This window comes from Triturus cristatus, chromosome 1_1 (assembly GCF_964204655.1).
Source record: "Triturus cristatus chromosome 1_1, aTriCri1.1, whole genome shotgun sequence".
Lineage (NCBI taxonomy): Eukaryota > Metazoa > Chordata > Amphibia > Caudata > Salamandridae > Triturus > Triturus cristatus.
This window is the reverse complement of record NC_140579.1, coordinates 1,285,710,052-1,285,734,353: the sequence shown is the minus strand read 5'-3', so window position 1 is coordinate 1,285,734,353 and position 24,302 is coordinate 1,285,710,052. Positions and strand designations below refer to the sequence as shown.

Sequence of the window (24,302 nt, the reverse complement as noted above, 5' to 3'; positions counted from 1 at the left end):
AAAGAGCATACATAGAAGCCACACCCTGGCCTCTGCCCTCTTCCCTCTGTGCTGCCATGCAAAATGGTGCTAAACACACCATACAGCCACCATAGTCCACACCACCCTAGTCAAGAGGAAGAGGAACTGAGGAGGAATCATAACTTGTAGTTAACTTTGTAGAGGACCACTACAGGCGACTACATAGTCTGCTTCAGTACACCCTCAGTGGAGCGGAGGATGTGGCCTTATGGTAGGACCTCACAGGCAGGACGAATATATTGGGAATCCATATAAGCACTGGGGAAATCCTATCACGAAATAGCAAGACTTGGGTGAAGGAAACATATGCCAGAATACAGGTGGCAAAATCTCTTTCTAGCGGTGGACACAAATTCCATTCCATCTCAACCCCCTTGACGAGAGTGTCCTCTCCACCATGCACCTCGAACTACCCCAGGGAATCCTGTCAAGTGAGGAAAGAAACAAAAAACATCTCTATGCAAATCTCCATCTCCCTTGACATGTAAGCACTAATCACAATTCACTCACTCATCCCCACCACAACCCCTACTCGCTTGGTACATTTAAGAGTGAACATACTACCCTTGATATCTTCTAACTTTCCTTTCTACAGTCTTCATGTTAGTTGCATTACAGTCAACAGCTGCAGCCGCAAAAACCCCTCCTGTAGCAAGGGCTCAACCAGGACCGCCTTCACAATGCATCCCTACTATCGTGATCACCTCTACATTGCAGTTACAACCAACCTCTTGTCAGTCTTTGTTTTTCATAGCTCAATACTACCATAAATGTATCCTCTTCACACAGTTATGTGACTAGGGATCACATCTGCCTATCCCCCTTAAGTCATTTTTTCCTCTGCAGGTCTTTTCTTGCCAACCCTTTGGCCACATACCTCCACCACCGCTGCTGCTGCTGCACTGCCTGTGTGGCCATTTTTGGTGTCTGTGTAATTAGGGCATATATCCTTCCTTTTTTCTACTTCACTGTAAATATAAAGAAAGGTCTCTGGTCACCTACTCAATACCCCCACTGCAGCCAATCATCGAATAATATGTCTTTTGTCGTCCCAGAACCTACCACTTTCTCATCAATGTTTGCCTCTGACACCATTCTCCCTGTAGCTATCACCCAGGATAAAACTCTATAGATGTTTAATCAATGAGTAACTTACTTTGTACGCGCCTCTCTTCACAGCTGCAGTGACACAACGTCCCCTGGTGTCCAAATTTCTGCCCACCCATCATACCAGAAAAGTGGGCAACCTGCAAGCAACAATTTGGCCCTCTACCATTGGGTTCGTATGGCAGGTCTGCCCCTAGTACATTTACTACCAAGTACATGCATTCCCATCTTACTAATCTCCTTTCTAAGCTCAAAAATATCTTGCTTCATTTATCAATTTGTCCATATGAAAGGAAAAAGACGCACCCCCCTTTGAAATGTATTAGCCGTGAGACAAGTCACATAATTATCCTCAGTCACACTCTCAGAATTCTGAAGCTTTTCATTATTTTTTTTTTCAGCTTCTGTATCAAAGGGGACATGGAAAGCCACCTTGATACAGCATTGGTCAGTACTGGACTGCCCCTGCATTCTTTATATCAGGCTGAAGTGACTCCAGGGCTCAGCTGGCTGACCCCGTTTTGAGATTCAGGGCCACAACAAGTTCCAGAGGCCTCTCAGCAACTGCCCAGCTGCACCTGGACTGCTGGAGTGAGTTACTGATCCCCAAGTTGTGCCTCACAGGTTCCAGACCCTTGGTGTTGCATCAGTTGACCTTCACTTAAGGGAAAAGGTGCAATCCTGAGGTTTTAGGCACTAGAGGACCACAAACGGGCCAGTTCGCATAATTATATTACTGCCTGTGGCAACCATCATTACGTGCTCTGGTGAGTTCTACTCCACGCGCTACAGAGACCACCAACGATGACCAGCAACAGGCGATAGGCACTCTGTACTACAGCATTGACAGATGACAGTGACCGCCAATGCGAATCACCAAACAATTAACCCCCCTGCAACATACAACAGGATCTTCGTGCTACAGCTATGACAGTCTGCGATGCCCGGCCTGCCCCTCGTGATACAGCAACGACCATCAGCGATGCTGTCTCTGCTACTTGTGACTTTCATGTGGTATGCACGACCAGATAGCCATGAGTGGAACTTTGTGCTTTAATTATCTAAAACCTTTAAAACTGCATATCTCCTTCTCTATTGATTGGATTTTTGTAGTTTTGGTATCAAATAATTTATTATATTTTACTAAATTGATGTGGGGGGTTTTCTTGCATTGTTTTCATTGTATTACTGTGTGTGTGCATCATAAATAGTTTACACATTGCTTCCAAGTTAAGACTGCTTTTGTGTCAAGCTATCAGAGGATTAAGCACTGGTTAATTTAGTGATATTCTTGTGGTACACCCTGACAAGGATTATGGCTGTTGATCGAGTAGTATTTTACCCCCCTCAACCAACAACCCAATTTATCACACCAGGAATCGACAAAAAAGCCACAGATGTGAGTTCCAGCTTAGCAGTACTCATCGGCAACCACTCCTGAGCCTGCAGGTACCACATTTGCCTCCCCTGTATCACTCTTTCAACCAGGTGTGACTGATATCTTCTCTCCACCTTCTCACAGGAAGAACCCCCATGTGAGCCAGGTCTATCACTTTTCATCCCACAACCCCTCTGATGTCAATCCTCAACATAGAGAACAACAGGGTGGTCATCTCAGACAGATATATAACAGTACTCAGTGTGGAATTTGCAAACAAGGATATATAAAGTATATGTCTACCCAACTGAGGTAGACTGCGACCCACTAGCAAGTCCTCCCAAGGATTCTAAAGAGACAGACGTGGGTCTTGGACAACCTTGACAACAGGCTTCACCACTTTTGTGAGTTTCACCAGGAACATATCTATGTTTTAAGGGAAAGGAAGGCAAGATGTCATGAGAAGGTTATGCATCTCATATAGGATCTTCCTCGCAGGGCCCCATCACAACCAGCAGGGCAGTTTACTAGTTGACAACAACCATCTTCAGGGTCCACCAACTGGCCAGTTCCCATCTCCTGATTCCAATGTACTCCCGTTGTTGCAAGAGAGAGGATACTAATGACCCTCCTGGAAGTGTGGAAAGGAACTAAAACCGACATGTTTATCCACCAGTCACTACCCCATCATCACACATCACACCCCTAGATACTACGTTTTACAAAATAAAGATATATCTACATTTTCTATTTACACAAATAAAATAGCTATGGGTTTTATGATTATATTAAGAGGTTGTATGTGAACTGTTCACAGGTGGGATGGTGTGAGAAATAACCAAAATAGAGTTGCAGTCCAGGGAGAGACAGTCATTTCGAAGCGGGAGTGTAACATATAAAAACATTTCAGGAAAGTCATGGGGTACGTCTATGTATGCAGGCCAATTGGCAAAATGAAATAAATCAATCAAAATATTCAAGTGAATGGCCAAAAATCCCTAAGATCCAAATGGCAACAAAAAATCCAAATTGGCCACATAAATCTGCAAGTCACTCTCCCAACCCAGGTAGGGTTTTATCAATGCAGTCTTGGATTGAGGGTAAGAGTTTCTGGCCATCGTTAATGTCCAAGACCTGGACCAGGTGCATCTCCTCCTCTGGCACAGGCATTGTGGAGTCAAGGGCAGATCCAGATACCTCCTAAGGCACTGCAAACACTCTGGAAGTTTAGTGTGCAGAGTGGAAAGACGTGCAGGAGCTCAAACAGCAGCAGAGGGTAGGGTGGGTTTGAAGGTGGATGGAATTGCCAATGAGCACAGTAGGCAGCAGACTTTGACGATGGGCAGTCTACACCTCTCGATGAGCCTGTGTTGTCTCCATGACCTCTGTAAGACCTCGAGTGCCTACTGACCAGCCTCTTGACTTACTGAAAATTAGACAGCATGACGAACTGTGATATCAGACGTGGAGAGATACAAAAGGACTCGGAGTTATCCAAGGCAAGTCCCAGCACCAGCCACTATTCTTTCTGGCAGGCTCTCTCAGAAGGAGGAGTGGTGGCAAGGAGTCCTGGTTATTAAGGGTGGGGCGGATTCAGGCCAAGATGACAGGCATGTGGTGTCCATGTCTCCACATAGTCACTTGGCTTATGAGCATGACACTATCCAGGCAGAGACACTCCCCCCTATTTGTATCCTCTCCCTCCTCCTCTGTGGTGATACTCCAGTTTGGTGCCTGCTCAGTGGCTGAGGTGGTTTGTCCACAGCCACCTTTAGGCAGCATTGGTCAGCAGCTGACGTCAGAGGGTCCATCCAGCACCAATGGTTTGTAGAACTCCCAGGTAAAACACTATTCCAACACATGTTCACGGGCAAATAGGGCGTAAAAGGTTCCATATATGCCAACATTTTATTCAAATTGTCTCTGTTGAGTTGTCATTTGTATCTTTAAGTTAACATACAATATGTCTTGCGGCCCTGTCCTGTGGGCACTGATATCCTGCCGCCAGATGAAAATGAATACTGAGAGAACAGAAGCCTCATGGTACATTTATCCACTGCTTCATGCGCATAACAGGAGAAAATATCATAATTGCAACAGCCACTCTTATCAAATACCCCACTCCCCTGTCCCAAGCATTGTATTGTCTGTTTGTCTAAGGAGTAACGAAAGAGCAGCAACTGCACATGACACTAACCCCTCGAACAAATACATTTGTCATGGATCTACAAAAACAAAGTAGCCTTTGGACATGTCATGGCTTTAGTTACACAAACCGTATCATCCACACATTCACTCATGATGGCACACTGGAACGTAGGCATGATTCAGAGAGCAACAAGGGAAGACAGATGGGTGCAGCAAGCATGGCTATTTCTGAACATGTAAGGGCTGCTGCTTTGAAGTGTACATTGTTTGTTCATAAGTTAACGATTTGAAAGGCTTTATTTCGACAAATAGCATGTCTTAAAAAACAATACATATACACACACAATTTTATAAAAACGATAAAAGGAGCCAATTCATATCAAAAGATACATACAATTCATAATACGAAGGCACCAATAAATTACATAAAAGGAATACATTGTAAAACCAGGATTAAACAAGATACAAAAGCCTATTTAATCTAATCGACTATGCCCAGCTTAGAAACTTCACCCGGCCACAGGCAAAAAGGGGCCGCGAGTCCGTTTTCAAAATTCGCAAGGCCTCCCTATGGTGTCTAGTGCCTAACTCTCTACAAAGAGGTTTCAACCACCTGCGACGAGGAGTTTCATAGGCAGGGCATTCGAATAGGAAGTGGGGAACTGACTCTATCCTTGACATACAATGCGGACACAAAGGAGTAGTCTGGGCTGGGGCCTTCCACCTAGCAGTTAGTTCACCCACAGGAAGTATTCCTACTCTAAATTTAAAATACAATGCCCTATCTCTGGGTTTTGATATAATATCGAGATAGGGCTCGCGGAATGGGACCTCCTTCACTAATAGGAATTCAGCAGTGGACCTGCATTGCTTAGGATTAGTGTTTCGCCCGTCTATCACCCATCTCCAATACAGTTTCTTCAAGACAGACTTAGGGGGAGCAGTTCTTGACTGCCAAGCTTCTTCTAGACCCAATTCTATCAGTAGTCGCTTAACTTCCCTCAACCAACTAATTTTGGGCCAGCCAGGCATCGATAAGATCTCTTTTAAACCGTCTGCGTAGCTGGCCAGTTCGGGGACTCTCTAAATGCGAGCCCAAAGAAGAAGAGGACGCATCCTTGCCTGATCGCTAATGGGACAACTACCCATGTCAAGCAATAAAGGTAAGGTTGGGGTGCTGTATGGGAGCCCCATTAGGTCCTTGAGAAATTTATTTTCAGAGCAGGACAGCTGGTCCACGTTTTGCACACCCCAAAGTTCCGCCCCATAGAGCGCCGCCCTCACACCTCTTGCCCTATAGATGTCAAGTACCGGAGCAATTGGCTTGAGGGAGGAGGCCCGTTGTTCTTTAAGTAATGCCCCCGCCACCCTCTTATGTTTCAACAACATCTTATGGAGGTGGCAATTCCATCTCATAGTGTCACAGAGGCGAATTCCTAAATAGTCAAATTCTTTAACCCTTTCTAGGGAAACTGATTTTACTGTGGGTGGCCTGCCAATCTTCTTTGGAGGATTCAAGACCAGGTACTTGGTCTTACCAGTATTGATTTCCAATCCCCTCAAATCACAGAAAGACTGAAAACTAGTTAAAAGGTTCTGTAGCCCTACCGGGGTCTTAGAAATCAGTAAGGTATCGTCTGCAAACAGGAGGGTAGGTACCCTCCTGCCTGCCAACGATGGGGCATCTGAAGGGATTTGTAAAAGGTGGTCCACCACTCCGTTAACATACAATGAAAACAGAGTGGGAGCAAGAACGCATCCCTGACGGACATCTCTGTTTACAGGTATTCGTGATGTCTTTTGACCCTTGTTTCCCCACCTAATCTGCGCAAAATTTTCAGCGTGCATCTTAATTAACAGGGACAATAAATATGGGGGCAAACCCAGCCGAGATAGCACCCTCCAGAGATGGCTACGAGGAACCAGGTCAAGGCAGTCCGCAGATCTATAAATGCCAGGTACAGACTGCCTTTGCCCAGGACAACCACTTTCCAGAAGAGCATCAACAACCGGAATGTTTGCTCAATAGTCCCAGTACCTGTTCTAAAGCCTGCCTGGAAATCGGACAGAATACCCTTCTCCTCTACCCACTGTAAAACCCTCCCCAGAACCACCTTTCCTGCCACCTTCTGCGTGGATTCTAATAAACTTATGGGGCGATAATTTGCTGGGTCGTCCCGACACCCTTTCTTGAAGATCGGGACGACCTCAGCGCCCCTCCAGGATTCTGGGAAAGCTGCATCTAAAAAACTAGCATTTAATAGTGAGGCAATAAGTTTACCCCATTCTATCGGGTTGATGCGTAACAGGTCCCCTGGTAGGCCATCCGGCCCCGCAGCTTTGTTAGGGACAAGACACTTAATTGCATCCACCACTTCCTTGGCCGTAAACATAGAGTCTAAGCTCGGCTCACGGAGGTCCAATGGAGGGGCATCAATGGGAACTTCCCCATTGTCCGTTACTACATTATATAAATGGGAGAAGTGGTCGAACCACGAGGCCTCAGGGATATTACATGTTATAAGCGAGTCCACAGGTTTATCTCTGGCTCTAATCAATTCCCAAAAGCCCTTCGAGTCCCTAGCGGAGCTTGCCAGTTTCAGATCACACCAAAACTGGTTCTCCCACTCTAGCTTTGCCCTAGAGATGGCACCTCTATAACTTTTCCTAGCAGTGCAAATCAGACCACCGTCCTTAAGTTTAACTGCATTGATTAGATCCCTTTTGGCGTTACGACAAGCAGGCGAATACAAGCCAGGATTGCCCTTTGGGCGACATCTATTATTGGCCCTAGTGCTTGCATTACGAACTAAAAAAAGGTCGCCCAAGGCTTTAGTGGTTTGCACAAACAATGTGGAGATCTCATGGGCACTAGTTGTGGCAAGGTCCAAGCTGGACAAGACATTTACCATAATTGATCTTGCTTCCAGCATCTTATCCTCATTGCCAACAATGTTCCTCCATCTTAGCCGCCTCCCACAATTTGAAGGACATACTTCACGTGTTGACCTCCAATCATGTGGAGTTTGTTCATTAGACCCTACAGTCCACAAAGGGGACAAAGACAAGGACAGGGGATTGTGGTCGCTATCAGTAGAAGGAAGAACCACCATATCCATCAAGTGGCCCCAAAGTTTATAGTTCAACAGGATATAATCAATTCTGGAGGATTGGCCAACCCTGTTGAATGTGTGTGCCCCACAAGAATCTGACTTTGTCCTGCCATTTACAGCCTTTACACCGTGTTCCAAGGAGAGAGCATTAAGATCAATGACACTTTGAGTCCATCTCTTAATCGGTGGTACTGAGAGATGGGGGATGCCTCTCCTAGCGTCGTCCTCCTGGATACCCAGTATATCTTCCGCTGCTAGGGGTTCAAAAGTACAATTAAAGTCCCCAGCAAGCAAGATGAACAAATCGACACCACAAGACCTAAGCTCGTCATCGACGCCCGTAAGGGACAATGTCGACATACCACCCCTAGAACCTCTAACATAAATGTTAAGAATCTCAAGCGTCCTCCCCCCACGTGGCCCTCTAACAGTCTCTGTAGGTCGAGGGACTTAGTATCTATGCACCGGATAGAGTAACCCAAGGAGATGTTTACCCAGATTAGTAGGCCGCCGGAAGGGAGGCCTCTCCCTCCGGGCGATGGGATAGCTGGTACAAAATAACTGGTATAGCCCACTTTATGTCGGGGCTCCAAGCACCAAGTTTCCTGGAACATACATATCCCGAATGATTCAATAAATGAGTACCATTCGGGTATGTCGATGTTACGTGCCAGACCAGCTATGTTCCAGTTGACAACCTTCAAAGTCCTGTTGCCATCTACAGCCTGCCCCGGTGAAGACCCTTAATTTTGTACAGTTGATTACTATTCTCTGAGAATGAGATAGATCTCTGGTTTTTCCTTTTGGAATAGATGTTTTGTCATGAAATGTGGATAATATTTATTTTCTCCTTTTTCATGATTCATTGCGCATTCAATTGTTCATTTGTACTCCTTTTAAATTGAATTGATATATAAAAAGACTTGTTATTATTTCACAAAAAGATTTCCCGTGTGTGTATTTCATATTTTTGATGATTGGTTCAGTCAATTGACATATGGGTTGGTATTTGTCTAGAACTCACCCACCAAATTAATTTCTTAAAATCAACAACGATAGAATTTTTTCAAATAAAATCTCTTGTTGGCATATTACCTCTTGGTTTAAGGACTGGCACCCCGGTAAGAACTGCCACATAAGGCTGGCAGTCAGGGGGTAAATTAACAGTAAGGACCGGCCCTACGTCCGAATCCATTTCTGGCTGTGGGGTGGGGATTGTCATCATATTGTTAATCGTCTCAGGGCCAGTACTATTTCCAGAACTCTTTAAGTTAGCTGGACAACTACTACCAACATCCTTTGTCCGAGCAGTCCTTTTGGTTGGGATGGTACTAGCCTTAGGTATCTTGGGTCGCACTATGCCATCTATTTTGTCCAACCCTGACTTCCAGGCGGCCCCGGAAGAAGCCACAGGATGTGCAACGGGACATTTTCCACGACCACCCCGGGTGCTGATGCAGCTACAGTGGTGTTGCCCTGTAGGGATATAGGTGTTACCCGGGGTACAAATTCCCCCCCTAGGTCATCTTCCCTAGTTCTTGAATGTAATTTAATGAGGGATTTTATAGAGAAAAAATTGTCCAGGGTTCAAACCTATCCAGCCGCTCTGAGAGCCCCTTAACACTCTCCAGAACCGGAATCAATAATGAATTCATCATTTTCTCTAAGTTGGCAATGGAGAGAAATTCGTAGGATGGAGCCTCAACAGAACCAGCCGTCAAGTCGACACAGGTGTTCTCTACTCTGATACCTTGGGATACCTCCCCCTTCTCCCCCTGAGGGCAACTAACGCCCAGCCCCACTCTCTGGGTCCCGCCTCCCCTAGCACCTGACCTCCTAAGCTTCTTATGGGATTTAGCATGGCTTCCTTTGCGTGGGCTAGCAGTTCTTTTTCTTTTACTAGGGGCTGGATAGTTTACTGCCAGCGTAGCCAATACTGGCTGAGGAAGGGAGACCCCATTGCTGGAAGGAGTAACAAGAGGGAGCATGGGAACTGGGGACTCACTAAGAAGTGGGACTGGTACAGCATTATCATCGTTAAGCTGTACTATAGCTGTTAAATTCTCCAACCTGTCCAAACTGGCCCTTAGAGCTGCTACCCGTGGGTGATCTAAAGGGGGTGAGGCAGCCACCAAGGGATCAAGTGGACGTAATGGGGATGGCACTAGGGCCAACGAACCCAGCGATGACCGTTTGTCAGCAAGATGTTCCCGAGAAAGACGCCGCTCTGTAATGGCGATTTCCTTCTCGATAACTGTGACAACGCGGGTAATAAACTGGTCCATGGTACCCGTTACACAACCAGGGCCTCCCCCACCACTCCCTCTCAAACTCTTGCCCGAACGGGTAGACATCAACTTTGCCTCTCTATACAGTGAGTGTGGAATGAGCCTATAGTACAAACTTCCTAACAAAAAAGCAACAAACCAAATAGTCGCTAACTGGACATACAGCCACAGATAACTTATCAAGGGGGTGGCCAGCCCAGCCTTGGTCAGCCCCGGACGGCCACAGACGGCCCGCCCTTTGCCCGGGCTTGGCCCGGCACCACCCACGCGCGTCCCGCGACGCGGAGGATGCTCGTCCGTTTTTAGCGCCTCCGGGCGCGGAAGTGAGTTCGTTTCGGGGCGGGACCACAGCCGGGAATTCTGGGTGCTGTAGGCAGAAACCTCCGCTCAGCGACCGCTGCGATCGGCAATTGCAGCAGCGGCGGCGGGAGGGAAATGACAGGGCAGACCACAAGCGCCCAACAGTCCAGCTCCTCTGCCCAGGGTCTGCAGGTAAGAATGCACAAAAAGTAAGTCAGAAAGTGAGGCTCCCGCTCCACCAAGGGAGCTCGTCCGTTTTTAGCGCCTCCGGGCACGGAAGTGAGTTCGTTTCGGGGCGAGACCACAGCCGGGAATTCCCTCCGCTCAGCGACCGCTGCGATCGGCAATTGCAGCAGCGGCGGCGGGAGGGAAATGAAAGGGCAGACCACAAGCACCCAACAGTCCAGCTCCTCTGCCCAGGGTCTGCAGGTAAGAATGCACAAAAAGTAAGTCAGAAAGTGAGGCTCCCGCTCCACCGAGGGAGCTCGTCCGTTTTTAGCGCCTCCGGGCGCGGAAGTGAGTTTGTTTCGGGGCGGGACCACAGCCGGGAATTCTGGGTGCTGTAGGCAGAAACCTCCGCTCAGCGACCGCTGCGATCGGCAATTGCAGCAGCGGCGGCGGGAGGGAAATGACAGGGCAGACCACAAGCGCCCAACAGTCCAGCTCCTCTGCCCAGGGTCTACAGGTAAGAATGCACAAAAAGTAAGTCAGAAAGTGAGGCTCCCGCTCCACCGAGGGAGCTCGTCCGTTTTTAGCGCCTCCGGGCGTGGAAGTGAGTTTGTTTCGGGGCGGGACCACAGCCGGGAATTCTGGGTGCTGTAGGCAGAAACCTCCGCTCAGCGACCGCTGCGATCGGCAATTGCAGCAGCGGCGGCGGGAGGGAAATGACAGGGCAGACCACAAGCGCCCAACAGTCCAGCTCCTCTGCCCAGGGTCTGCAGGTAAGAATGCACAAAAAGTAAGTCAGAAAGTGAGGCTCCCGCTCCACCGAGGGAGCTCGTCCGTTTTTAGCGCCTCCGGGCGCGGAAGTGAGTTTGTTTCGGGGCGGGACCACAGCCGGGAATTCTGGGTGCTGTAGGCAGAAACCTCCGCTCAGCGACCGCTGCGATCGGCAATTGCAGCAGCGGCGGCGGGAGGGAAATGACAGGGCAGACCACAAGCGCCCAACAGTCCAGCTCCTCTGCCCAGGGTCTGCAGGTAAGAATGCACAAAAAGTAAGTCAGAAAGTGAGGCTCCCGCTCCACCGAGGGAGCTCGTCCGTTTTTAGCGCCTCCGGGCGCGGAAGTGAGTTTGTTTCGGGGCGGGACCACAGCCGGGAATTCTGGGTGCTGTAGGCAGAAACCTCCGCTCAGCGACCGCTGCGATCGGCAATTGCAGCAGCGGCGGCGGGAGGGAAATGACAGGGCAGACCACAAGCGCCCAACAGTCCAGCTCCTCTGCCCAGGGTCCTTCAGATACGGACCGATGCAGACAGCCGTTAACAATGGCACTTTTGTATTTCAATGTCACAATAACTGATATGTTCTATTCATACCGTCTCTGATTTGTGTCTGTCATGAGTCAAGTAGACATGGCCTTAGGTCTCTTGTATTTAGCAATACAACGTGCTAGAAAGCTATCATTTGGACACGTGGAAAGTGACATGGACAGTCTCGGAATCTACAATGATCTATCATGATCAAGCTCCTGTGTACCAACATGATACAACAATATTTAATGCATGTACTTAGTTAAGAGACAGATTCAGACAAAGGTTACAACTACATCCTCGTAATTATACTTTGCACACGACACCATAGAACCACATGAGAAGACCCAGTGAGCAGTAGACATGACACTTGCAATCCACAGATGAAAATGTGGACTTTGTATATGCATTGACTTACAACCATGCTGCAGCTGAGGAGCCTCCAGCTAAATAAAAAAGGAGATCCGCTTCCAGCATTTCCTAGCTTGACAAACGGTGCCTAGAACCGCAGGCATGTTGCATCGGTCAGCTCAGAAAAGGCCATACATTTTTTTCCGTTATGTAGCTTCCATAGAACTTCACACCAGCACATAGTTCTATGGAGTGGGGCAGGAAAAATTGTAAAAAAGGATGAGGCCGTAGGAGAAAACATGCCTGCAGTGATGGGTGACACACTATTGGTAATCCCACATCACTTACACGTGTAACGGTTTCATGGTGTGGATGTAACTTATCTTACATAGGGGTATTTCTACGTGTAGACAGTATAGTTTTTCAAACTTTAACTATGGGATTGGCGTGATATATGAAGGTGGGCAGTATGTGCTATGTAATTGTAGATGTGTTGCCTACTAAGGTAAGTTTATACACGAGTATGGCTTTAAATGCTCTAGTGATGTGTGCTAAGTGAGTGTCAATGAGTGGCTGTGAGCATGTCCTTAAGACGTGTGTTGTTATGCTGTACGAATTGACGTGTTCAGCAATGGCCCATGTCACATGATGTTTCATTCTGAGGATGCATTTGAAATTGTAGGTCCGTTATTTTTTTATTCCTGTATGTCATAACGTGTGCATGTTGGAAGTCTACTTAGTTTGAATGATTTCAATGTTATACGTTTAATTTTCTTCTTATACATTGTGGTTCATGTTTGTGTCAGTTTTTTAGGGCGATGTTGAATTTTTTCTAGGATTTCTAGGTGCATTTCATATTTATTGTTTTTGTACGTTTGCTTATGTGTTGGCAGTGTCCCTGGCGCATATTAATCTTCAAGTACTTTGTCTGCAGTACTTGTGAGTGGTCCTAGGTGGAGCGTGACTTACACCAAGGCTTGGCTGGAGTAGGTTTAGATTATATAGGCTGCAGCACTGCTCGAATAAACATGGGTAATTGTGAACTGCATATGACTTACTGTTTTGTATGTCTCGTTTTGTATGTATATGTCCCTCCTTGCATCCTTTTATTTTCCCCTAACTCCTACCGCTTTTAAGTAGACATTACCCATTTTCCAGTCACTTCTCCCGGATGTTCATACGTTTACACAAAAAGTATACCTACTTGTGTGGAGTTCTCCCTAATTGTGGCAAAGAACTTGCACATAAGAAATCGGACGGGCGTAGGCAGAGGTCTCTACCTATACGTCTGAGAACTGCACTGGTGAGTACTAGAGGAGCTCTACTCAATGTACTCAAAAATGCCTCTTTGTCAACTGGTCCCAATGGGCGGAGCATTTGATGAGAAAAAGTAACATGCTACATGAGAGACGCAGCTGTAGCTAAAGTGGTTTACTATGTATTGAGTCTGGCTACACATCACTGATATATTTATTTTTGGCGTTTTCTACAGGGAGAACATGGACCAAAGATGTCACAGTGCTGTATAATGGAAAACACAGTTGTGGTATACAGTGATAAGGTATTCCAATATATTTAAATGAGGGTACTGCACCCAATATATCCTACTTACAAATATAAAGAACAAAAACAAAAGGGGTGATACTAATAGAAGGAAATACAGGAGAGAGACTGGATAAAAGCATGGTTGTCAAAATGTTACTGTGAGAGCAATTAAATAAGAGCAGAAACAGGTAAGTAATGCAGCAATATCTGAGCAAGACGTAAATACGGGCAACATGAGAGAAAAACAGAAAAGCAAGAGTGCTGTTTTCGAACAGAAGGGCCAACACAAGATAAGCTACTAAAGTAACAACAGGGGGAAGTAGAATAGCAGCAAAGTGGAAACAAATTAGGAGGTGAATGAATGGAGAGAAGGTAAATGAAAAGCTGAAGCGGTCAGAAAAAAGGCAAATGCAGCAGCAAAAGTAGTTGTAAATCACAAGACAATGGCAGTATTCAGAAGCGATTAATTGGATCAAGTTTAGAAATGTCTGTCGAAAAGATACAGTTTAAGATATTCCGTGAATGTTTCTTGAAAAGAGGTACTACACAGGGAGAAGGGAGTGACATCCACATTCTAATGGTATAGAGAGACTAAGATTGGGCCATTGTTCATTTTTTTTTTTTTTTAATGCTGGAAGTTCCAATAGCTGTATTTCAGCACTTTGTAGATATTGCTGGCCACCAATCTTTTCATGTTTTACACCTGCAAAGAGGGTTGTTAATGAAATTTATGATGAAACCCATATCATTCAATGGGAAGCAATCAGAACCTTTGTAGAGTAGGGGTGATGTGATCAAACCTTTTGCTACCAGCAACAACGCGTGCTGCGGATGCAGAACTGTCTTCCGAGGTGTACTTTAGGTCAGCCATTTAAGGGGGAATGGCCATAGTCCCTTCTTGACCGAACAATGGATTGTACTTCTTGTGGTCATGTTGTGGGATGAATTGTCTAATCCTCAAAAGTACTCTCAACCAGAAACAGACACTATTTGCCATACTGTAAATTTGAGATTGGAGGCAAAGCCATTGTTTCTAGCAATGCCTGGCACTTTGCACTATCACCGATTACCATTCACCAATCAACAATGATGCAAGAGGCAATCCAAGATGATTTGGCATGTTGGAGTGCATAGAAAAAAAATAGTCAATTTGAGTTTATAGTAGGTTTAATTTTATGGCATGACACGGAGGCCAATATTATGCAAATCTCTTTTATTGCGCAGCTCACAGCAGCAACAATGAAGAGATCTAGAACTTCAAAACATTCTAACAGAGTATATAGTCCATGTGCACGTAGACATCTCCCTTCTTTGTTGCTGCTGCTCACAAGATAAGTACTTTTATTTTATTTGTCCTTGATCTATACTCTTTGGATCGCGTTTATTGATGATATGGGTGGTTAATGACTGGCTGAATGTGCCCCCCCTTTCCCCCTCCCCACCCTCTATGCGACACTGAATTTGCCTGTTTTTTTCATATTTTCTTTACTCATGCTCTTGTTTTACTTTGCGTTCTTAGCTCATTTCGTGTCCCCCCCCCCCCGAGCGCTTCCACCCCCTCTGTGGGGACTCGTGTTCATTTTGCCCCTCATCTCTCAGGGGTTTTGCCGATTTAACCCCTTTTTGGTCACATTGCACTCGCGCCGTCTCTCTCTACGTCTGCGGACCCTGATATTTCCAGTTGAGCAACCCGGAGGCGTTCCCACCTCCCTCCGACCTTCCCCCCCCCCTTTTTCTCAACTTTCCTCTGCTCTTTTGTTGCAGGGTTTCTGCTTCTGCGCAGAGCTATGCGCAGAAACCCAGGCCCTCAGTGAATTGCGGTGTACCAAAAACTCACCTCAGAACCCAGAACCCCTCATCCGGCCAGCATCAGTGTCCCATTCGTATCCGAGGTTTAACTCGGCGGTCCCAATGTATAGACAACCCAGAACAAGCGACTTAGTATATTTCTCAGGAATGGTGGGAATAAGAAACACCTTTTCGTAATTATTCTAGTACCAGTCCACAACAGAATAAACAGAGACACGGGAAAAGTTTAAAGAGTTTATTTTATAAACCTTGTGTCCTAAGATGCAGCAGTTTGGCTAACATTAGCAGACAAACGATTAAAATCAAAACCTTCAGCATAGTTACAATACCATAGAAAATGAAAGGAGTAATCATACTAAAATGACAGTGGCTCTAGGCTACCTTCCTTTCTCTAACACACTAATAGTATTATTAGACTAATAAAAGGTCTCTAGACTTGAATGGGGAACCCCATACCGTAAAGATCAGCTCAGAGAGTTCACATCACAGGATCAGCTATGCTCTGCTCCTAGGAACGCTCTTCTTCCGAATGTAATGAAAAACATGTAACACTGCAATATTAAAAGCACTCGACTTTCAGGTATTTGCAGCTGCGAGCGTGTTATGGCTAAACTAGTGGGCCGATCAACCTGAACTCAACAACATGCACCGTCTAGCGACCCAGACTGTTTCTTTTACACTGTGTACAGACCAAGGTCGCTGCTCACTGTTTGGGATGTTAACAACAGACAGTTCTCATGTGAAGCAAAGTCGAGTAAGCATTTCTCAATTTAATAACATGTGACTACAGTGTCGTGTGCAAAAGCAGCAAAAGCGGCAAGATGGCTTTCTAACATTTAACGCGGTTATGCTAACTTAGCGTTGTACATAGGTAGATAACGATCTTCACTACACCCCCCCATGATCGGACCACTAACCAGTAGGGGCGCACTTGCAAGAACGCAGAGTTCAAGTTTGATAGAACGGAACCAAGGGCATGAACTATAAGTCCATATAAGGGAAGTGAAAAAAGTTCGAAAAAGAGAGAAAAAAAACAAGACAAAGAAAAAAGTTAAAACGGAGTAAAAAAAAAACAAGTAGATTTGGATAAAAAAAAACATCATCGACGGACGTAGGACGAAATGAAAGTAAAAAATCAATCCATCAATGTATAGGCACAATAAGTTGCAACAGCTTCCAAGAGAAAATCATTGGAACGTTCCGCAAAATTATCTGCCATCCAGTTCAGAACGAGGAAGGAACATGCATGCTCCTCAACCACCGGAGCCTCCAGCACCTGGCGAGGACAACTGGGGTGTTCCTCAAGATAACTGTTCGCTAAGAAGTCAATCGCAGCCGTTCCGATATCCCAATTCCCAAGAACTCCATGCGCTGCTGCACAGGCCATAATCCAGACACCAGAACAGTCCAACTCGTGAGCCACTAAGGGGCTCATAAGCCAATCATAATCCGGATCAGGAGACACCGAGTTTGACAGACACAAATCCAGAGCCCATTGGAACGGACAATCTAGGCAATGAAAGACTGGATGCACACAAGTAAAGTAGGCAAACCGGAAGGACAATCCATAGGCTATGCTCAGAGTCGCCAGCGGTAAAGCGCCATAGAATTCAAGCATCCGGTTACGAAGATGGAGCAGCAGGGACATGTTGTCGTGTGACGCAAGTTGTGCATCCATAGCGCAGGGCGCAGATCAACAACAGTATTCCAGCTATGAGGGCGAGAAGTAAAGGGAGACCTCCGAAGACACTGAAAAAAATAGAATGAAAGACCGGGATCACACCAAAAATAGTTTGAAAAGAGGTCACGAGGCCAGAGCCCACAATTTAAAAAAAATGAGCTATGCCACTTGTGGATGAGGCATTAAAGATAGTCTGTATCAGAGTCCCAAAATGAAGCGGCAGATCAGTATTTAAAAGAGCTTGCACCTCAGTGCGCGTGTTTGCTATGTGAAGGACAAATGTTTCCCGGGACGAAGTCAACGCGACTTCTTTTTGAGACAATAGAGCCCTTATTCTGCTCATCTTGTTGAACTCTGCTATCAAGGTTGGAATGGAAGGCCAGATGGATACATCCAGCCGGCCATGCAGGGGTGGGAACAGGACGTTATTACAGCAAACTACTCTCTGTGATACAGTCACTATGTAGGGAATTCCCACTAACATCCCACAGCAAGCTTCATTATTTAACAGCAAATAACTACCGTTAGCAAGCAGCGTAAAAGATGGAGTAATAACTGGCACAGGAATCCCTTTCAGGGCGCAAGCTAAATTAGGGGCATGCACATTACATGCACCATACAATTGAATGTGCCTACACACAACAGATTGATCCGGAGTGGAAGTGCACTCTTCACCTTTCAAATAAACCTCCTTGCCGTCCCTCACACATCTGTATGTGAAAGGGAGCGACCAGACTTCATGCAGGAAGGCAGTAGCCAATTGTTCGTATCTGCCTAGAGCATAATGTTTCATGCACGAACTAAACTTAAACAGGGGAAACGGTAATGTGATCAACCCATGTACAAGCCACACAGCAGAATTCAATTCGGCAACAGAGAAAGGCAAAGGTTCTCATTTTTCAATGTGTAGCAATGAATATGTAGCATCTTTCATGGACATGAATTGCTGTTTCGCAGTTAAATTAAAAGGAAGGAACAAAGATGAAGTATTCATATAATCCCAAGGGACTTTCCCTGCCTTTAAAGTTTGCAACGTCCATGCAAACTACATAATAGAACGCAACTGATTTTGACCATGATACAATACAGACAAATCATCCTGCACAATGTCTACCACAGATGATACAATATTATCTACGGTATAAATTCTAGAAGATAGGGTGTTAATACTATTATCTATTACAGCCAACACTTTTTCCATATTGGCTTGATCAATAGCACGTAATCTGGATGCAGCCTCAATTTGTGACAACTTTCAAACTTCGTTATAAACAGCATACACCCATCGTTTGGGCCTGCCAACTGCAGGACCCTTAACAAAATCATTCAAATCTATTTTGTCATTCAATCGTGCTAAATGGAGTTTAACAGACGCTAAAGTGGAATGTTGCAGCCAAGACTGGCATAACTTTCCTACTGAGTAGGTAGTTACAGTGTGAGAAGATTCAAAACGGGGGTCCACACGAACCTGTGTATACCCCTGCTTTAAAACCAGAAACCTATGTTGACAGGAGTCCGAACTCGTTTGCCACACCAACCACCCTTCTGGATTCAATTCAGAAATATTTAAGGACATGTTGGAAACCTGTGTCTGCAACATAGCAAGGGATAGATCCGTATGATTACCCCAATTGGGATAAGCACCCAGACCCGGCATGGAGGGATTTAAGATCGACTGTAGCTTTCCACAGATCATACCCGCCAATTGCCAACTCGTCCATAAAGGACTTGGAATACAACAATTTAGTGTGTGTCAGTCTAACTTTAGAAGCAGACTCAGGCGCAACTTTAAAATAAAAGGAGGCCGGATTGGACACACTAAAATCAGAAAAATAAGTGAACTTTTCCACTAACGTGGCAGAGCTGCCCATACTAGGGGCGGGGCAGTGTTCCCATTGTGTATAATTTACAAAGTTTCTAAACGTATTTTCTTTGTGTAGGAAATGCGTGCCATAATGTTGATAACAAAATTGCTCATCATAATTAGCAGTATCTAAATACAAATCCTCAGCATCAAATGCAGCATAATATTTCAAATCAGAAAACAGTGCTTCTATGGCTTGAACATCCCAATCATCTGAGTGAATATTCTGCTTAACGACATCACCCATAGAAATACATTTGGCACATTAATCTCTTCAGTGGGGCCATGAATTTGAAATTTAACGGCATCCCAAGCGATCCCATCACGTACAGGCCAGGCAGTAATGTTCACAAAAGTCTGGTCCCTCTTCATAATGTGTGATGAGGAGTGGGGGGCCAAAGTTCCATTAATTAGTCGAATTGTAGACCGTTCATTCAGGTAGTGTCCATTGATAAGTCTAAAAAACACTACCACAAAGCCAATGGACATAAACAAAAAAACAAGCATTGGAAATGCAATAGGTCTCGCATTTGTTGGAGCTATTGGTATTGTAAATGGCAATGTTTTGTACTTTGAAAAAGGTCTTGTGTTTGTTGGAGCTATTCACATTGTAAATGGCAAGGTTTTTTATTTATCCTTAGGGTTCTATATAGCACGAACTTAACAGCCTCTGTTGTGAATTTCGATTCATCAAAGTTTTGTGAGCCCTGAAATTTGCACAAGTAAAGTTCTAACAGTATAAATATGGGCACTGTTTAATAAACGAAGCCACTGCAATACAAGAGCAAAGGTGACCGAGTGACTGCTTCTGGGTTTACGGAGTTGCTTACACTCACTGCGCGTTAAAGCTAGCTAGCCCGCCGCTATGAGTTTATCAAACTTAATGCTATGCTTTCTTATGTTATGTTATGCTATGCTATGCTATGCTATGTTTTGTTATGCTATGCTATGTTTTGTGGATGCTATGCTATGTTTTGTTATGCTATGCTATGCTTTGTTTTGTTATGCTATGCTATGTTTTGTTATGCTATGTTTTGTTTTGTTATGCTAAGTTTTGTTGTGTTTTGCTATGCTATGTGTTGTTTTGTTAGGCTATGCTATGTTTTGTTAGGCTATGCTATGTTTTGTTAGGCTATGCTATGTTTTGTTATGTTATGCTATGCTATGTTTTGTTGTTTTTTGTTATGCTTTGTTATGCTATGTGTTGTTTTGCTATGCTTTGCTATGTTTTGTTATGTCTGCTATGCTATGTTTTGTTGTGTTTTTTTATGCTATGCTTTGTTATGCTATGTTTTGATTTGCTATGCTATGCTTTGCTATGTTTTGTTATGTTCTGTTATGCTATGCTGTTTTGTTGTGTTTTGTTATGCTATGTTTTGTTATGCTATGTTTTGTTATGCTATGCTTTGTTATGCTATGCTATGTTTTGTTGTGTTTTGTTATGCTATGTTTTGTTATGCTATGTTTTGTTATGCTATGTGTCGTTATGCTATGTTTTGGTATGCTATGCTATGTTTTGTTTTGTTATGCTATGTTTTGTTTAGTTATGCTATGCTACGTTTTGTTGTGTTTTGTTATGCTATGCTTTGTTACGCTGTTTTGTTTTGTTATGTTATTTTTTGTTATGCTATGCTATGTTGTGTTTTGGTATGCTATGCTATGTTTTGTGATGCTATGCTATGTTTTGTTGTGTTTTGTTATACTATGCTTTGTTTTGCTATGCTATGTTTTGTTGTGTTTTGTTATGCTATGATTTGTTATGCTATGCTTTTTTATGCTATGTTTTGTTTTGATATGCTATGCTATTCTATGTTTTGTTATGCTATGCTATGTTTTGTTATGTTATTTTTTGTTATGCTATGCTATGTTTTGTTATGCTATGCTATGTTTTGTGATGCTATGCTATGTTTTGTTGTGTTTTGTTATGCTATGCTTTGTTTTACTATGTTTTGTTTTGCTATGCTATGTTTTGTTGTGTTTTGTTATGCCATGCTTTGTTATGCTATGCTGTGATTTGTTGTGTTGTGTTAAGCTATGCTATGTTGTGTTGTGTTTTGCTATGCTATGCTATGTTTTGTTATGCTATGCTATGTTTTGTTATGCTATTCTTTTTTATGCTGTTTTGTTTTGATATGCTATGCTATTCCATGTTTTTTATGCTATGCTATGTTTTGTTTAGTTATGCTATGCTATGTTTTGTTGTGTTTTGTTATGCTATGCTATGCTATGTTTTGTTGTGTTTTGCTATGCTATGCTATGTTTTGCTATGCTATGTTTTGCTATGCTATGCTATGTTTTGTTATGCTATGGTATGTTTTGCGATGCTATGCTATGTTTTGTTGTTTTTTGTTATGCTATGCTTTGTTTTGTTATGCTATGTTTTGTTTTGCTATGCTATGTTTTGTTATGCTATGCTGTGATTTGTTGTGTTGTCTTATGCTATGCTGTGTTTTGCTATGCTATGCTTTGTTATGCTATGCTTTTTTATGCTATGTTTTGTTTTGATATACTATGCTATTCTATGTTTTGTTATGCTATGCTATGCTTTGTTTTGTTATGCTATGCTTTGTTATGCTATGCTATGTTTTGATAGTTTTTGTTATGCTATGCTATTTTTTGTTGTGTTTTTTATGCTATACTATTTTTTGTTATGCTATGCTATGTTTTGTTGTGCTATGCTATGTTTTGTGATGCTATGCTATGTTTTGTTATGCTATGCTTTGTTTTGTTATGCTATACTATGTTATGTTATGCTATCAGTGGAAGCAAAGCGTGAAGGCGATACACTGAGGACAAATGAGTGTGTGGCAAAGGAGCAGAGAGTAATGTAAAGTTAACTAAGGACAACATAGGAGGAAGGGAGAGATGGAGAAACATGATGCAAGCGTCGATGTATAGTCATGAGCGAGGAAACATGAAAATCTGCTGCGCGCTGACAAACACACGTGCTGAAGACAAAGTTGAATGGAAGCACAAGCGATTATCCTTACCGTTTGTCTGATCGTGCCTTTACATTTATTTACATGCGTTAGAGGACACGCGCTGTAGATGATACGAAATGAAAGTACAAGCGATAATCCTTCACGCTTGGCTGCATGCTGTTAGTTGAAGATGGGTAAGACTTCTCTTGAAATCGGAACAAGCGCGTATGAATCAAGGCTCAGCAAAATAAAAGAAAATCAAAGGCGGTAAAAGGCTTGAAAAGTTTGTAGCGGCGAAAGCGAAAGTAATCGAGCAGAGCATCAAAGGGCTGGGTGAAAAGGGAGGGGGGAATGCAAGGGTCAAAGCGGCTAAAGTGAAAGAAAGCTATAGAGAAGGGAGGGGGGAGTGGAAAGTTTGTAGCGGCGAAAGTGAAAGTATGTTGTGTTGTGTTTTGCTATGCTATGCTATGTTTTGTTATGCTATGCTATGTTTTGTTATGCTATGCTATGCTTTTTTATGCTATGTTTTGTTTTGATATGCTATTCCATGTTTTTTATGCTATGCTATGTTTTGTTTAGTTATGCTATGCTATGTTTTGTTGTGTTTTGTTATACTATGCTATGCTATGTTTTGTTGTGTTTTGTTGTGCTATGTTTTGCTATGCTGTGCTATGTTTTGTTATGCTATGCTATGTTTTGCTATGCTATGTTTTGTTATGCTATGCTATGCTTTTTTATGCTATGTTTTGTTTTGATATGCTATGCTATTCTATGTTTTTTATGCTAAGCTATGTTTTGTTTAGCTATGCTATGTTTTGTTGTGTTTTGTTATGCTATGCTATGTTTTGTTGTGTTTTGTTATGCTATGCTATGTTTAGCTATGCTATGTTTTGTTATACTATGCTTTGTTATGCTATGTTTTGTTGTGTTTCGCTATGCTATGCTTTGTTTTGTTATGCTATGCTATGTTTTGCGATGCTATGCTATGTTTTGTTGTGTTTTGTTATACTATGCTTTGTTTTGTTATGCTATGTTTTGTTTTGCTATGCTATGTTTTGTTATGCTGTGATTTGTTGTGTTGTGTTATGCTATGCTTTGTTGTGTTTTGCTATGCTATGCTTTGTAATGCTATGCTATGTTTTGCTATGCTATGTTTTGTTATGCTATGCTTTGTTATGCTATGTTTTGTTTTGATATGCTATTCTGTTTTTTTATGCTATGCTGTGTTTTGTTTAGTTATGCTATGCTATGTTTTGTTGTGTTTTGTTGTTTTTTGTTATGCTATGCTATGTTTTGTTATGCCATGTTATGTTTTGTTATGCTATGCTTTGTTATGCTATGCTATGTATTGTTTTGTTATGCCATTTTTTGTTATGCTATGCTGTTTTGTTGTGTTTTGTTATGCTATGCTATTTTGTTGTGTTTTGTTATGCTATGCTATTTTGTGTTTAGTTATGCTACGTTTTGTTTTGTTTTGTTATGTTATGCTAGGTTTTGTTATGCTATGCTATGCTTTGTTTTGCTATGCTTTGTTATGCTATGCTATGTTTTGTTTTGATATTTTTTGTTATGCTATGCTATTTTTTGTTGTGTTTTTATGCTATACTATTTTTTGTTATGCTATGCTATGTTGTGTTTTGTTATGCTATGCTGTTTTGTTGTGTTTTGTTATGCTATGCTTTGTTTTGTTATGTTTTGTTGTGTTTTGTGATGCTATGTTTTGTTGTGTTTTGTGATGCTATGTTTTGTTTTGCTATGCTATGTTTTGTTATGCTATGCGTTGTTATGCTATGTTTTGTTTTGTTATGCTATGTTTTATGATATGCTATGTTTTGTTTAGCTATGCTATGCTATGTTTTGTTGTATTTTGTTATGCTGTTTTGTTATGCTATGTTATGTTTTGTTTTGTTATGCTATGTTGTGTTATGCTATGCTATGTTTTATGCTATGCTGTTTTGTTGTGTTTTGTTATGCTATGCTTTGTTTTGCTATGCTATGTTTTGTTATGCTATGCTATGCTTTGTTATGCTATGTTTTGTTTTGATATGCTATTCTATGTTTTTATGCTATGCTTTGTTGTGTTTTGTTGTTTTTTGTTATGCTATGCTATGTTTTGTTATGCTATGTTATGTTTTGTTATGCTATGCTTTGTTCTGCTATGCTATGTATTGTTTTGTTATGCCATTTTTTGTTATGCTGTGCTGTTTTGTTGTGTTTTGTTACGCTATGCTATTTTGTGTTTAGTTATGCTACGTTTTGTTTTGTTATGCTATGTTTTGTTATGCTATGCTATGCTTTGTTTTGTTAT

At 43.1% G+C, this 24,302-nt stretch overlaps 1 protein-coding gene across 4 annotated transcripts in view; it reads right to left on the bottom strand.

The window, feature by feature from the left end:
• Positions 1-24,302, bottom strand: part of LOC146871971 (translational activator of cytochrome c oxidase 1-like) — a 70,888-nt gene that overhangs the window by 13,047 nt on the left and 33,539 nt on the right. The gene's annotated exons all lie outside the window — the stretch shown is intronic.